At 41.1% G+C, this 13,412-nt stretch overlaps 2 pseudogenes across 2 annotated transcripts in view; both read left to right on the top strand.

Moving 5' to 3' along the window:
• LOC309688212 (polypeptide N-acetylgalactosaminyltransferase 17-like) overlaps positions 1–13,412 on the top strand; it is a 97,247-nt pseudogene that overhangs the window by 22,445 nt on the left and 61,390 nt on the right. The window lies entirely within an intron of this gene.
• Positions 1–13,412, top strand: part of LOC309688213 (polypeptide N-acetylgalactosaminyltransferase 17-like) — a 49,998-nt pseudogene that overhangs the window by 33,640 nt on the left and 2,946 nt on the right. Inside the window, exons 9-13 of the transcript in view lie at positions 5,831–6,028; positions 6,528–6,645; positions 10,411–10,596; positions 10,766–10,903; positions 11,248–11,343. The product of the transcript in view is annotated as a polypeptide N-acetylgalactosaminyltransferase 17-like (transcript). The remainder of the gene's footprint in view (positions 1–5,830; positions 6,029–6,527; positions 6,646–10,410; positions 10,597–10,765; positions 10,904–11,247; positions 11,344–13,412) is intronic.

The raw sequence follows: 13,412 nt of genomic DNA, 5'->3' as shown, positions 1-13,412 counted from the left end.
AACAAATGGTTTATTACACGCGGGTGTGAAGGGCAAGCTTTACTTACACAGCCTCACACACAGTAGATTTTTAAAGTTTTTTTGGGTACAGTGGTTTAGCCCCAGATGCAACATCCACTTTTGATAAAGATCACTCCACCTGTTTATTTCTTAAGAAATTAAGCATCTTTATTAAGCTCTTATTTATACATGTCTACACAATAATAGACACCGTGTGCTCTGAGACGTTATAGTCTTCTACTTCTGCTTCCTATTTCTATGAGTTTTCTATGAGTCTGTTGTGGCCAGTGCGATCCTCTATGCTGTTGCATGCTGGGGGAGCAGGCTGAGGGTCGCAGATGCCAACAGACTCGATAAACTGATCCGTAAGGCCAGCAATGTTGTGGGGATGGAGCTGGACACCCTCAAGGTGGTGTCGGAGAGGCGGATGCTGTCCAAGATAAAGACAATGTTGGATAACACCTCCCACCCACTCCATGACATGTTGGTCAGTCACAGGAGCACGTTCAGTGAGAGACTGAGATTACCGAAAAGCACCACTGAACGACACAGGAAATCTTTCCTGCCTGTGGCCATCTCCCTGTACAACGCATCCACTTAACACACTGTTTGCTGCTACAGCTACACATGTTTCTTTTCCAGCTATTTATTTATGAGTGACTTATGTATGTATGTATGTATGTATGTATATATATGTATATATTGTACTATTCTTAGTTAGTGTATTGTCTGTCTTGTCTTAATGTTGGTTTATAATGGAGCACTGTAACAAAAAATAATTTCCCCCAGGGATCAATAAAGTATTCTGATTCTGATTCTTCCATCGGTTTGGATTTTTAAACTCCCAACCTTTCAGTTTGTTATGAACGACTTATATTTCTAACATTTTGTGATGTAAAAGTGAACCATGTTTTTTTTTTTTTTTTTTTTTTTTTTTTGATGGAAGGACTTAAGACAGGAGTTATTTAAACAATTCTAAATGACAGTGTGATGGCCATAGTACTTTATGTGGGCCAAATGTGTTAAGGATAATGTTTATCAATGTAAAATTGCAAAGAACCTTTGAATAGATTATAACATTTTGTAAACAGTTACCTCAGAAGCTGTATTGGTAGATCTATGTATGTAAGGTAAAACTATCCACAGTACTTCCACTTAAGTAGCTAAACACATAAAGTCACCCTTACCAATAATACGCTGCTCCTTAAAAAAGTAGCACAAACAGACAACTGACTGAGCAATGATAAGTAGAGCTACCCGAGGCCGATACTCAAAAAATTAAAAGTTGTTGTTTTTGTGGCTCGAAAAATTAAAGAATGTATGTTTAATAATTCAACAAGACCCACACCTTCAACACATGTACATCCAAATTTTGGAACAGGCTCAACATTGCTGTTGTTCAATAGTTTTTATCCGTTTGAAAAAGTCATTTTACGGCTTTAATGTTTCCAGCTGATAAGGAGAATGAGTGCGTTTCAAATGAGCGTCCGAAGGCTTTAAACATCTGCTTAGTCTGTAACGACAGTATCAAACTACAGAGCATTGTTTTTACTAAAATTCAACATTTTCAGATGAAAATTTGGCTACTTTTTTTTTTTACTGTAACACCCACCTCAACGCCGTTGTTAGGATACTCTTGGTGATCACATTTTTTCATATTTATGCTTCTGGCACTGAGGGTATCTAATACGCATGTTGTCGCTGTGTTTTGTACTACCAGCTGTGAGGGCTCTGCTTTTGCTTTGAGCAGTCTGTTTTTATTTTGTCTCGTGAGTGTGTGTTTTTCAAACGAGATCCTCGTCAGTTTGATTTTGTTACCACAAACTTTGTGTGAAGTTCACAACAGAGGTAAAGAGATTTAAACACCCCAGTTTAAGGAGGCAGGCAGGGGTTGGACCACCTGCACAGGACAGGTGAAGCGGAGAGTGTCCGGGGAGATGTGCAGCAGAAGCAGAGGGAACATTTTACTAGATGATAAATGGCAGATTTAGATGATTAAGGATTTGTTGACAAGATTAAAAGACACGTCCGTCAGAGTTCAACAACATTACAGTTTGATTAAATAAAACTTTTTTAAACTACACAAGGGTCATTTTCTCCTCTGATAGTAATCATATTAAACATGTCAAGAAAGAAAGAGTATAAAGAAAATAGTAAATGTGTGTCTAATTAAACTCTTCCTGTGAGCCTTACATCATCCTTTAATATGTTTGGTGTTACAAACTTGAAGAAGCACAGAAAAGATCATCAGACATTAATCTAATCAGTTTTCAGCCTTCATTCGTATTGAAAAGTTGAAATCTTCCCTGCTAGACCCAAGTGCAGCGTTTAACACCGTCGGCCATAACATTTTATTACAGCTATTATTAAATGGAGAGTGCTCTTCACACACTGAGGTTAATTATGAAGCTCCACAGGCTTCTGTGCAAAGACCAGTTCTGTTTACATTATACGTGCTTTAGAAGGCATAGCATAGCACAGGTCAGCTCAGCAACATCTCGACTTTGGCTTGTTTTTTCTGGTTAACGTAATTTAGAATTAAAGTTTAGTGTTCTTAGCATTTAGGATGGCCGTGGCGAGTAACTCAAGTGCTGTAAACATTTCATCAAAAGTTATCTGAGTTGGAAGGGTGGCTGTTAATAAGCCATTCTTAAGGAAGGAGAACAGAGAAAAATAAGGCTGAGGTGTGCCAAATTACACAAGAAATTGACTGGAAAAAGAAATCAGCTGTAATATGTCTTATGGAGTAATGAATCCAAATTTGAAATATGCATGGAAGAGGTCCGAAGAGAGATACAACAGTGAATGTCTATAGCCGTCTTTAACACAGCGTGGATACTCTACCGTGCTTTGAGGCTGGATTTCAGCCAGTGTTGTTGGAGCTCTTATCCAAATTAATCAAATTATGAATGTAGAAAAGTTCCACCAGATTTTGATCGACCATGTAATACCAAGTAATGTCTGATTGGCAGCAACTTTCAGTACGACAATGATCGCAAACATACTGCCATTGTAGTCAAAGTATGCCTGGATGAAACAACGCATCAGTCATGGATTGATCTCTCCAGGGTTCGAACCTCAAGATAATCGAAGCAGTGTGGGATCATCTTGACAGAAAACAAAACAAAAGGCATCCAGCATCCAAAGAAGAGTCTCGGATGTCTTTCAAGAAGCCTGCAGAACTAAGAAATTACAAGAAAGCTTACCTATTAGAGTTTAAGCTGCGTTGAAGAATGAAAGGCAGCTTTAACTGAACAAAAGGGTAAAAAAATCCCACATTGACGGCTAACTCAAGAGACAAAAAGCATTAGAACTCAAGTCATTACCGTACTTAAGGATAAATAAGTTAATTAATTACATTAATGCATAAGCAGAAAATAACCTACAGTAACTGCTTTGCGATATGGAAGTGCAAAAGACAACTGAAAGGGAGGATAGTTTCTATTAAGGGACAGAGGAACGATAAGAAACGATAAGAAATCAAGGAGTGTGGTGTAGATAAGTGAGGAAATCCGATCATTACTACAAATTTAGTTGAAATTTAAATATTTTAACTATGGTGTGTGAGGTGGGCCCCTGGGTGCCTCCTGTGAGGGCTGTCTGTTTTCCACATTCTGCAACGGTAAAATACGACTTAGAGGCGGATATTTGTTTTACCAAATGGACAATTGCTGTTGACAAAACTCGCCTCATGGTTGACTCTGAGAAAAAAACTCTTTCCCACAGAGGGGAATAAACTTATTTGAATATGAGCTTTTTTCCACTAAGGCTTATTTTATGGGGAGATGTACGAAATTATTTACCGGGTTACAAGCAATGATAATATCGGCTGTTGACTCCTCATTTTCATTTTCTGTCTATTGAGAAAACCCAGTGTAAAAGTAGCTAAAAGTAATGAAGAAAAAAACTTTGGTCTGACAAGGAGCAGGCTGCGCAAAACCTACCTTATAGATGTTTTAATAATAATAATATTGTTTTGGGGGGCGCGTTATAGGTTATAAGCATTGAGAAAAAACTGATATCTGATATCTCACTCCTCCTTGACCCGCGGTGTGTGTGTGTGTGTGTGTGTGTGTATGTGTGTGTGTGTGTGTGTGTGTGTGTGTGTGTGTGTGTGTGTGTGAAACAAGATCGCCTGTCACGGCAATTATGGTTTGTTTTTTCAGTCCCTTGTAAAAGGGATTCTCAAAAGGAAAAGTAGTATTCAAAGAAAAGTATTCACTAAGGGATATTTATTCATTTTTACACATACGGGGTAGGCAGCCTGTAGGTTACAAGCGGATAGAAAGTTCTTCTTTTCATCACAAGCTATGGTGTAGCCTAAAAATGCAATTTGTTGCTAGGCAGATCATCTTAAAGGTTTTTTTTACTGCGTCTGTATTATAGGAAAATAAAATACTATTGAAATCTCTACAGGAAGTCACTCTTTATTCCCATTAAGAAATACAGAGAAAATCGTCATAATATTGAAACAGAATTCAGACTATGAGTTTGCGGAAAACTAGCTGCCGCTCTGTCTCTCTATACAGCACAAAATCAGCTGCTGCATCACCGCTGTGCTTCAGGAACCAAACCCCTCCCCTCATGTATATGGAACATGACGCATCAGGTCTGAAAATGACTAGACAATTCCGGAGTATTTCCGGAAGTGTCATAAGGTCCGGATCGAGGCCTTCCTTAGTAAATATGCTGTATTTGAATATGGCATATTCAAAGCCTTCTTCTTTGGGAGAGCAGATCTCATCGGACACAGGAGAGCTGCTGGGCTGCAGAATGAAATCCATCTTGTGTGTCTGAGGCTTAGAAATTGTGAACTCCTCCTCTCTGCTTTTATTCTCCTCCCTCTAAAAACTTTTTTCTTTTTTTTTCCCAACAACAGATGGCGCGCTTCCGGAGGTTTACCCCCCCTCCCTTCTCAGGATGCAATTCGACACGCTTAGCGACAGATGGCGCGCTTCCGGGGTTCGCCCCCCCTTCTCCGGATGTCGGGGGGTTCCCGCCCCCCCCTTCTCCGGATGCAATTCGTCACGGTCATTACTCGCTTCCGGGGGGGAGGGGCGAGGTCAAAAGGTCATGATTAGGGCCATCAATCACTTCGGATTAAATTTTGTCATAAACCGTATGGGAGTATCTCTCTACTTATTCATGATAACAACAATGACAATAATAGAGCTTTGGGTATCAGTGTTAAAAGAGTGCTACAAAGTGCAAAGAAACCATGGAAAGAGAAGACAAAGGATAGCTGAAGCTGCATAAAAGGAAGAGCCAAGCTATTTCACGCCTGAGAAGTTTTAAAATGAGACACTTGAGGCTGTGGGATCAGGTTGAACGGATTTTATTTAAAAAAAAACATCACAAGCACACATAAAACACACACCAAAACAGGACCCCTCTTGGAGAACTTGTCGTAAAAGTAAATTTTTAGTAACCATAAAAAATGAAGGTTTTGTACTAATTCAAAAAAGCTGAGCGCTTGGTGGTGAACTGAATCAAAGGCTAAATACTGTCAAGAAATTAGCATGCAATGAGGGACCTTATTAACCCCGCTAAGACAACTGCCACATCCTGTTGATGTCTTTTTGTGGATCTCATTTTCGAGCTCAGTGCATAACTTAAGGTATACCGTGCAGTTCTCTCACTGCCCCCTGCAGAGCTCAACTCGGCTGAATCAAACAGAATTAGTGATAAAACTGGGACGACACAAGGAACTTTCTATTTGACTGAAGTGGATGAAAAAAGTGGTGCTCTTAAAAGATGTTATAAACTTTGTTTCTGCACAAAGTAAAGTCAACTAAATGTGTGAGTGTGTGTGTGTTTGCACTTTTTTCAGGTCAGAACCAGTTCTAGCTAGAATAAAAGAAAACCACAAGAGGATTATCTTGCCGTCAATCGACAACATCAAGCACGATACCTTTGAGGTGGAGCGCTATGAGAACTCTGGCCATGGCTACAACTGGGAACTGTGGTGCATGTACATTAATCCACCCAAAGAGTGGTGGGAGGAGGGAGACATGTCTGCACCAATAAGGTATGCCAGCTTCTCCCATTTAAACGTGAACACAGATCTCACACTTCTGAGATGTATTTTTTTCCACTTCTTTAAGATTTTCAATAAAACTGCCACCAAGTTCTTTTTTTAGTTTTGGGGAAGATTAGGGGAAAACAAGAAAAAAAGCTCCTGATGGGAAACCAGACTTCATTAAAGCAATAAAAAAATTACAGCCTAAATTAGAGAGTGGTGAAAATAGGATTTTAATTATCTGATTATCACCCATATATTTGTGTTAAATTGGATTTCCTTCCATTCTTTAATTAAAAATAAGAATAAATTGCATGAGTATGCACAAAAATGTTTAGATTTACCCTCCACATAATAGGCTGAAATATAAAGTGTGAAACTTTGCATAGTGGAGATTTGGGTTGTAGAAAAGTACTCCAAAATAAACATCAGATAAAGCCACAAAAAAACACATTCTGGTGTTTGCAAACGCTCAGTGTCACATGATAGTGTGTTTTCCTGGCTGCAGGACGCCTGCCATGATTGGATGCTCCTTTGTGGCCAATCGGGACTACTTTGGAGAACTCGGTCTACTCGACTCAGGCATGGACGTCTACGGAGGGGAGAACATCGAACTAGGCATCAGGGTTTGTGTGTCACCCAGTTTCCTCTTGTTCCTGCTCCCTCTTTACCCCTGTAGGTTTTAAGTGGAGCAGTGGCCACCGTAGCGTGGCACCACTGATGAGGCCCCATTAAGAGTCCTGGAGGACCAGTCCTGTGTGAGCAGCTCACAGCAGGGCAATGGAGATAAATAGGTCACGTAGAGCAGAGCAGGAAGGTTGGAGTTTGTTTCTGTACATTTTGAGAGATTGGAGAGTCTTTTGTTTTTCTGCAAGGTTATTAGATTTTTCCTGAAAAAATAACGTCAAACATTTTCACAACCCGAGTGTGTTGGCTTTTATCCAGCAAGCTAAACAATCAAATATTTTTAGAAAGACAAAAACGGTTGCCTTGTCTTTGAGTTGACTTGGTCATAACTTGAATCTGAAATGGAAAGTTCTTATATCTTGTCATCAAAAATATCAAGATTCCCCCCAAAATTAAGTCTAGATAAGTAAACGTGTACAGATGCAATAAAACAGCTAAAATTCAGCTTCAACGCACCTATAAATATATTACAACTGCTGGAGATGAAGTATTAGCAAAGACATGAATCTAGCCCACAATGTCACATCTCAAGAACCACATTTCTTTCTGTTCCTCTTTTACTACAAAGCAGTGGGACACATATCCAGAGTTGCCCTGCGACAACAACATTTCTACATTTCACTACAACCCTTACAAGAGGATTGTTTGGATGTGTCCAGGGAGAAGGCCCTCATTCAGAGAAACTCTTTCATAACAAGCACTTGAATCAATGACTGTTTGGGTTTTAACAGGATTCTTGGGATAATGAATGTTAAGCGGTAGATATCAGCACCTCTATGGGGCAATTTTGCATGGTTGTTGTCCAACATCTTTTACATGAAATCATAGTACTGCTTATTTATCTTAGAGTGTGGCAGAGAGCAGTAAAATGTTTTTTTTTGGCATACCCTCTGTTGGTTAGCACCCGTGTCCTTGGGTAACAGAAACACATAGGTTATCTTTAAAACCTATGTGCCCATTTTCTGTTTGTAGTGCTCCTTATCTGTGGATGGAACATGTTTCATATTGTTCCCAGTGTGAAGAAAGACTGACGGACCTACTTTTTATCCAGTAGGAATGTTTGTCAGGAGTGAAATAGGTTGCATCTGTGCAATTGTTTGGCGACCTGTCAGTTTGAAGTTTCTGTTACGCTCACATCACTTTGACGTGGGTTCAGATAGCTTGGATATCCATGTCTTCATTATGTTCACAGCAGAAGGCTCGTGGGTTGGACACACTCAGCAGATACTTTATTAGATACACCTTGTCAGTATTAGGTTGGACACTCTTTTGCCTTCAGAGCTGTTTTAATTCTTCATGGCATAGATTCAACAAAGTACTGGAAACATTCCTCAAAGATTGATCGTGGCATGATGGCCTCATGCAGTTGATGCAGATTTGTCAGCTGTGCATTCACGATGGGAATCTCCCATTGCGTCATATACCAAAGGTGATCTATCTGATTGAGATCCCCTGACTGTGGAGACTTTCCTGTTAGCTCACAAGAGTAGCACCTGATATGGTCCTCTGCTGCTCTAGCCCAAATTCTTCAAGGTTCACGGTTCAAAGTAATGCAAAAGTGGTTTTTAAGAAGAAGTTATCTGTTTTACTGTTGCCTTCTTGTCAGCTCAAAGCAGTCTCTGGTCGGGTCTGGTATCAACAAGATATTTTCACCCAGAGAACTGTCTCTCATTGGATATTTCCTCTTTTTTGGACCATCCCTTGGGATAACCCTAGAGATGGTAATACAGAAATATCCTAGTAGATCAGGAGTTTCCAAAATACTCAGACCAGTCCTTCTGTCAACAACAACCATGCCTAACGTGTCTTAAATCTTCTTTCTTTTCCATTTTGATGCTCAGTTCTTCTGTGAGTACCCTGCCGAGATCCACTTTCTGGGTAAATTATTCATTATGAGAGCAGTTAATCTCCTTTTGAAGCTTGTGGATGTGCACAACAATTCTACCTAACAGTGAGAGGTCAATTCAGGGTCCAGTGGTTTGATCTCACTCACAGTCCTGCATGAATGAATTCACAGCACCATGTCCTGTTCTCATCTGTTCTTCAAGGGGTTTTCCTCTGAAGCCTCTGTGTTTGTTTAAGGGCTGTGTTTTTCTGTGGCTGGGATAGTTCCTAATTGGTCAGTTGCTGGCTTTGCACATTTGTTCTCCAAACCTGCAGAGGATACCTCAGTCTTGACCTGCTGATTTTGATGGCTATCATTGTGAATGAAGTAAGGATTACAGCTAGGTCATTGGATTCCACCACTGATCAACTTAGAGATTGTAGCTACATGATGCCCTTATTTGGGCATGTCCATTTTTCCTGAGGTTGTGTAGAAGCTTTTGGAAAAAGGGATGAGTACCACTGGCTGTTTCCAGAGAGGATCCTGGGAGGAAGTTATCTTGTTCAGCTTCCTATTTCTTCAATAGCAAGTCTGCTAGGTCAAAAAGCTCTTTTTTAAAGTTTTGCATTAAGAGCTGTTTCAGTAGCTCTAGATGCACCATAACATTGTTCTAGCCATTCTGATATCATTTTCAGCTCAGCTGCTGGGTGGTTTGTATGAGGAGATAATTGATTCAACCTTCATGCTCTGAGGTTTCTTTTCTAAACCACTTCACAAGCAGGTGAAGCTCTTCTGCTGCAGTTAATTCTTAAACCTTTAGCACCAAAAATGAATGATGTCCAGTAGTTCTCCACTTTATCATTATACTTTCTTTGACCTCTGTTAATGAGAAGCAACAAAAGGAACGAATCTTGGTCAGGAAGAAGAAATACTCTTGTACACATTTAAGGCTATTCATCATCTCTCTCCTCCATATCTCTCTGATCTGGTTCAGATCACTGCCCCATCTCGATGTCTTAGATCTTCTTCTTCCCTTTCTCTCTCCGTCCCTTCCCCCCGTCTTGCCACCATGGGGAGCAGGGCTTTCAGCTGCTCTGCTCCACGACTCTGGAATTCCCTACCTCCTGATTTAAGAAATATCTCTTCCATCTCTCTCTTTAAGTCCCAACTCAAAACTCACTTGTTGTCTTATGCTTTTATGATTGTGTAAACTGCTTGCTTTTATGCTTCTTTTTTTATTCTGTTGTTGTGTAGCTCTTGGGGCTATGCTAGCATTCATGTCTTATTGTTCTGGCCCGCTGTCCTACATCAAAGCTGGGAAATAGCATGGTGAACTGTAGAAGATGTTTTGGCCACATCTTCAAGCATGACTTGTGCTTCTGACCGTCTCTTCTTGTTGATCTTTAATGACATGCCTGGAATCATCATGGTGTATTCGCTGACTGGGAGAGTGCTCTGGATGATACGTTGTCACAGCAAACAATATAAGTAAAAAAACATGCATTTATGTATGTATACTCACAGTTGGAGCTTAAAAGTTAACCCAGTGCTGAAGTGCCGAAAACCTCAGCTCCTCTTGATGCCCCTTAAGGTTGGCTAGAAAAAAATGAATAAAAGCAACAATTAGATATTTTTTATATAACAGAAAACAAGAAGAAAAACCGAGAAGGACTTCTAAATGTACAGATTTAGCTTTCATTAGTTCCAGCACAAAGAAAACACGTCCTTCCAGGTGCTCTATGCTCCAGCTGTTAGCTGTAATTGACTTTATAAATCAGGACATCGCGGCGACTGTGCATCTGCCTATTTATATTTCCTGCTGCCCAGCAGCCAGCAGTATATTATTGTGAGCTTTAATTCATACTCCTACTACCCACAGGTGTGGCTGTGTGGAGGCAGTATGGAGGTGCTGCCTTGCTCCAGAGTGGCTCATATTGCACGAATGAAGAAACCTTACCACAGTAACATAGCTTTCCACACACGCCTTAATGCCCTGCGTGTGGCAGAGGTCTGGATGGATGAGTACAAGTCCAATGTCTACCTGGCCTGGAACATCCCCATGGAGGTGAGAACGGCATTTTTCTGCACCAAGACCTCTCTTAGAGAGGATGCTGTCAGTCATGCTTGTCTGTTTGTGACTATCAGATGTCCATGTTCAGAGCCAAACAGTTTTTCTTTTGGTTCCACAATTTATGTAGAGACTTTAGGCATAATAACTTCCTTTGCTCTTGCAGAACCACGGTATTGATTACGGAGACATATCACAGAGGGTTGCACTGAGGAAGAGTCTGCAATGTAAGAGCTTTCACTGGTACCTAGACAACGTTTACCCAGAGATGAGGAGGTACAACGATACGCTGTTCTACGGTGAGGTGAGCCATGAAGGACAAAGACACAGGAAAAAGTAAGTTTGTAGATGTAAGATCTGATGTACAAATTAAACCACTGAAATTAAATAAATGATACTTACACAAAGTCCTAAGAAACTTGTATCTCCTCCACAGACCAAAATATAACAAGAAAGCAGGGACTCAGACAGCATGTACATCCACATCTTCTCAGCTGTTAATAGAAAATAAATGAGATTTAGAACTTTGTCTGATCCACACTGACACATCCTTGTTTTTAGCCTTTATACATTTTTAATCGGTAATTATTTTGGGGAATATTCATATTTTATGAATTAAGTCTGACTCTTTTTTTTTGTGTATTTAAGGTCCGCAATTCTAAAGCAAGCCACCTGTGTATGGATCAGGGTGTGAAGGAGAACCACACAGCCACCCTGCACCCATGCCATGGGTGGGGTCCTCAGGTACAACACTCTTCCTCACCACCATACTAAAGAGTATACTCCATCTTTTTCCAGTTGCTTTGCTTTCTCATGAAAACATACAGTGAGCTTCTCCGGTGATGTGATTTGCAGCTGTGTCTCAATCACAGGCTCAGCTGAAATCCTCCAAGGAGCGAGTTCTGCTGTCAGAATAAAATTGTGTCTTGCACTTTTTGTGTTGAAGCCCTGAGTCAGCCAGTGTCAGCTCTTCATCCCTTCAGCCCTAAGGGCCTCTCTTTTTAGCTCACAGTGGTAAACAGGTGCTTTAGGCAGAAAGTCAAGGCTTCAGTGGTAAAATGCTAAAGGAGCTAAAATTTCAATTCAATTCTGGAAAAATGAGTGCCGCTGATAGGTTTGTAGCTTGAACCCATCCGCTGGAACGTTAAAGGCAATATAATTACACTGCAAAGCAAGACACGAAGTAGGCAAGCTTCATGTTACTCGTGCACGGGAGAGAACCGGACAATCGCCGTTCCTTCGCTTGGCCCCAGTTGCTCTCGTCCGTCCTCCCGTACCACTGTCCTTTTATTGAGGTTACATGAATATGCATAAGTTCGTTAACATATGACGTCTACATACACACAAAGAGTAATAAATTCAAATTCAAATTTTATTTGTCACATACACAGTCATACACAGTACGATATGTAGTGAAATGCTTGGACAACTGCTCGTGACCTAAAGAAAACAAAAAAGGAAAGGCTATGAATAAGGTAGGAAATAAATATGAAAAATTAAAAAGGGGTAAATTTAACTAGGAAGGAATAAAATATAAATTAAGGTTAAAAATGAAATAACTGTACAACACAAATTAGAATGAAGGGTAAATTTAACTGGGAAGAATAAGATAAAATATATAAATTAAAGTTGAAAATAAAATAACTGTACAACAAAATACACCAATACACAGTATAGAACTATATAAGAATGTATGAAGAAATCTAAATATAAATAAATATATACACAATAACAGCAGCTGTACAAGTATTAACCGGAAATGAAGAATATAGTGACCAGTGTTGTGCAAAAACAAAGTCCAGAAAGTCCAGTGTGTGTGTAAGAACTGTATGTGTGGGTCAGTACTGTGTGGTGGTGTGATTGAGAGACCGTATCGCCTGCGGGAAGAAGCTCCTCCTCAGTCTCTCTGTGTTGGTCTTCAGGGAGCGGAATCGCTTTCCTGACCTCAACAGAGAGAACAGTCTGTTGTTGGGATGGCTGAGGTCCTTCACGATCTTCCTGGCCTTGGTCCAGCACCGCCTGCTGTAGATTGAGTGCAGGTCAGGGAGCTCGGAGCGGATGGTGCGCTCAGCTGACCGCACAACCCTCTGTAGAGCTCGTCTGTCCTGCATGGTGCTGTTCCCGAACCAGGTTAAGATGTTTCCCGCCAGGATGCTCTCTATGGTGCACGAGTAAAAGTTCCTGAGCACTTTGGAGGGCAGTTGGAAGTCTCTCAAGCGTCTGAGGTGGTAGAGACGCTGACGGGCCTTTTTCACCACGGTGTTGATGTGACAGGACCATGACAGGTCCTGCGTGATGTGAACTCCGAGGTATTTGAAGCTGTCCACTCTCTCCACTGGGCACTCGTTGATGACGGGGGTCTGGTAGTTCCTCTCCTGCTTAGTGCTGAAGTCCACTATCAGCTCCTTTGTCTTACTGACGTTTAGAAGGAGGTTGTTCCTCTGGCACCAGTTCTCCAGATTCCTAATCTCCTTCAGGTAGGCCGTCTCGTTGTTATCAGAGATCAGGCCCACCACGACGGTGTCGTCAGCAAACTTGATGATGGTGGTGGAGCTGGTAGTGGCCACACAGTCATATGTGTACAAAGAGTACAGCAGGGGGCTCAGAACACACCCCTGGGGGGCTCCAGTGCTGAGAGTGGTGGAGGCTGAGACATGTCCGCCCATCCTTACTGCGTGCGTGTGTGTGTGTGTGTGTGTGTGTGTGTGTGTGTGTGTGTGTGTGTGTGTGTGTGTGTGTGTGTGTCTGTGTGTGTGTGTGTGTGTGTGTGGACTGCTGATCAAAGGGTCAAACATCCTTGGTCAGGAAGAGGG

Source organism: Aulonocara stuartgranti, assembly GCF_965226115.1.
Source record: "Aulonocara stuartgranti genome assembly, chromosome: 14".
In the NCBI taxonomy this organism is placed as follows: domain Eukaryota; kingdom Metazoa; phylum Chordata; class Actinopteri; order Cichliformes; family Cichlidae; genus Aulonocara; species Aulonocara stuartgranti.
Note: the sequence above shows the minus strand (reverse complement) of the source record. Positions and strands in the feature narration are given on the sequence as shown.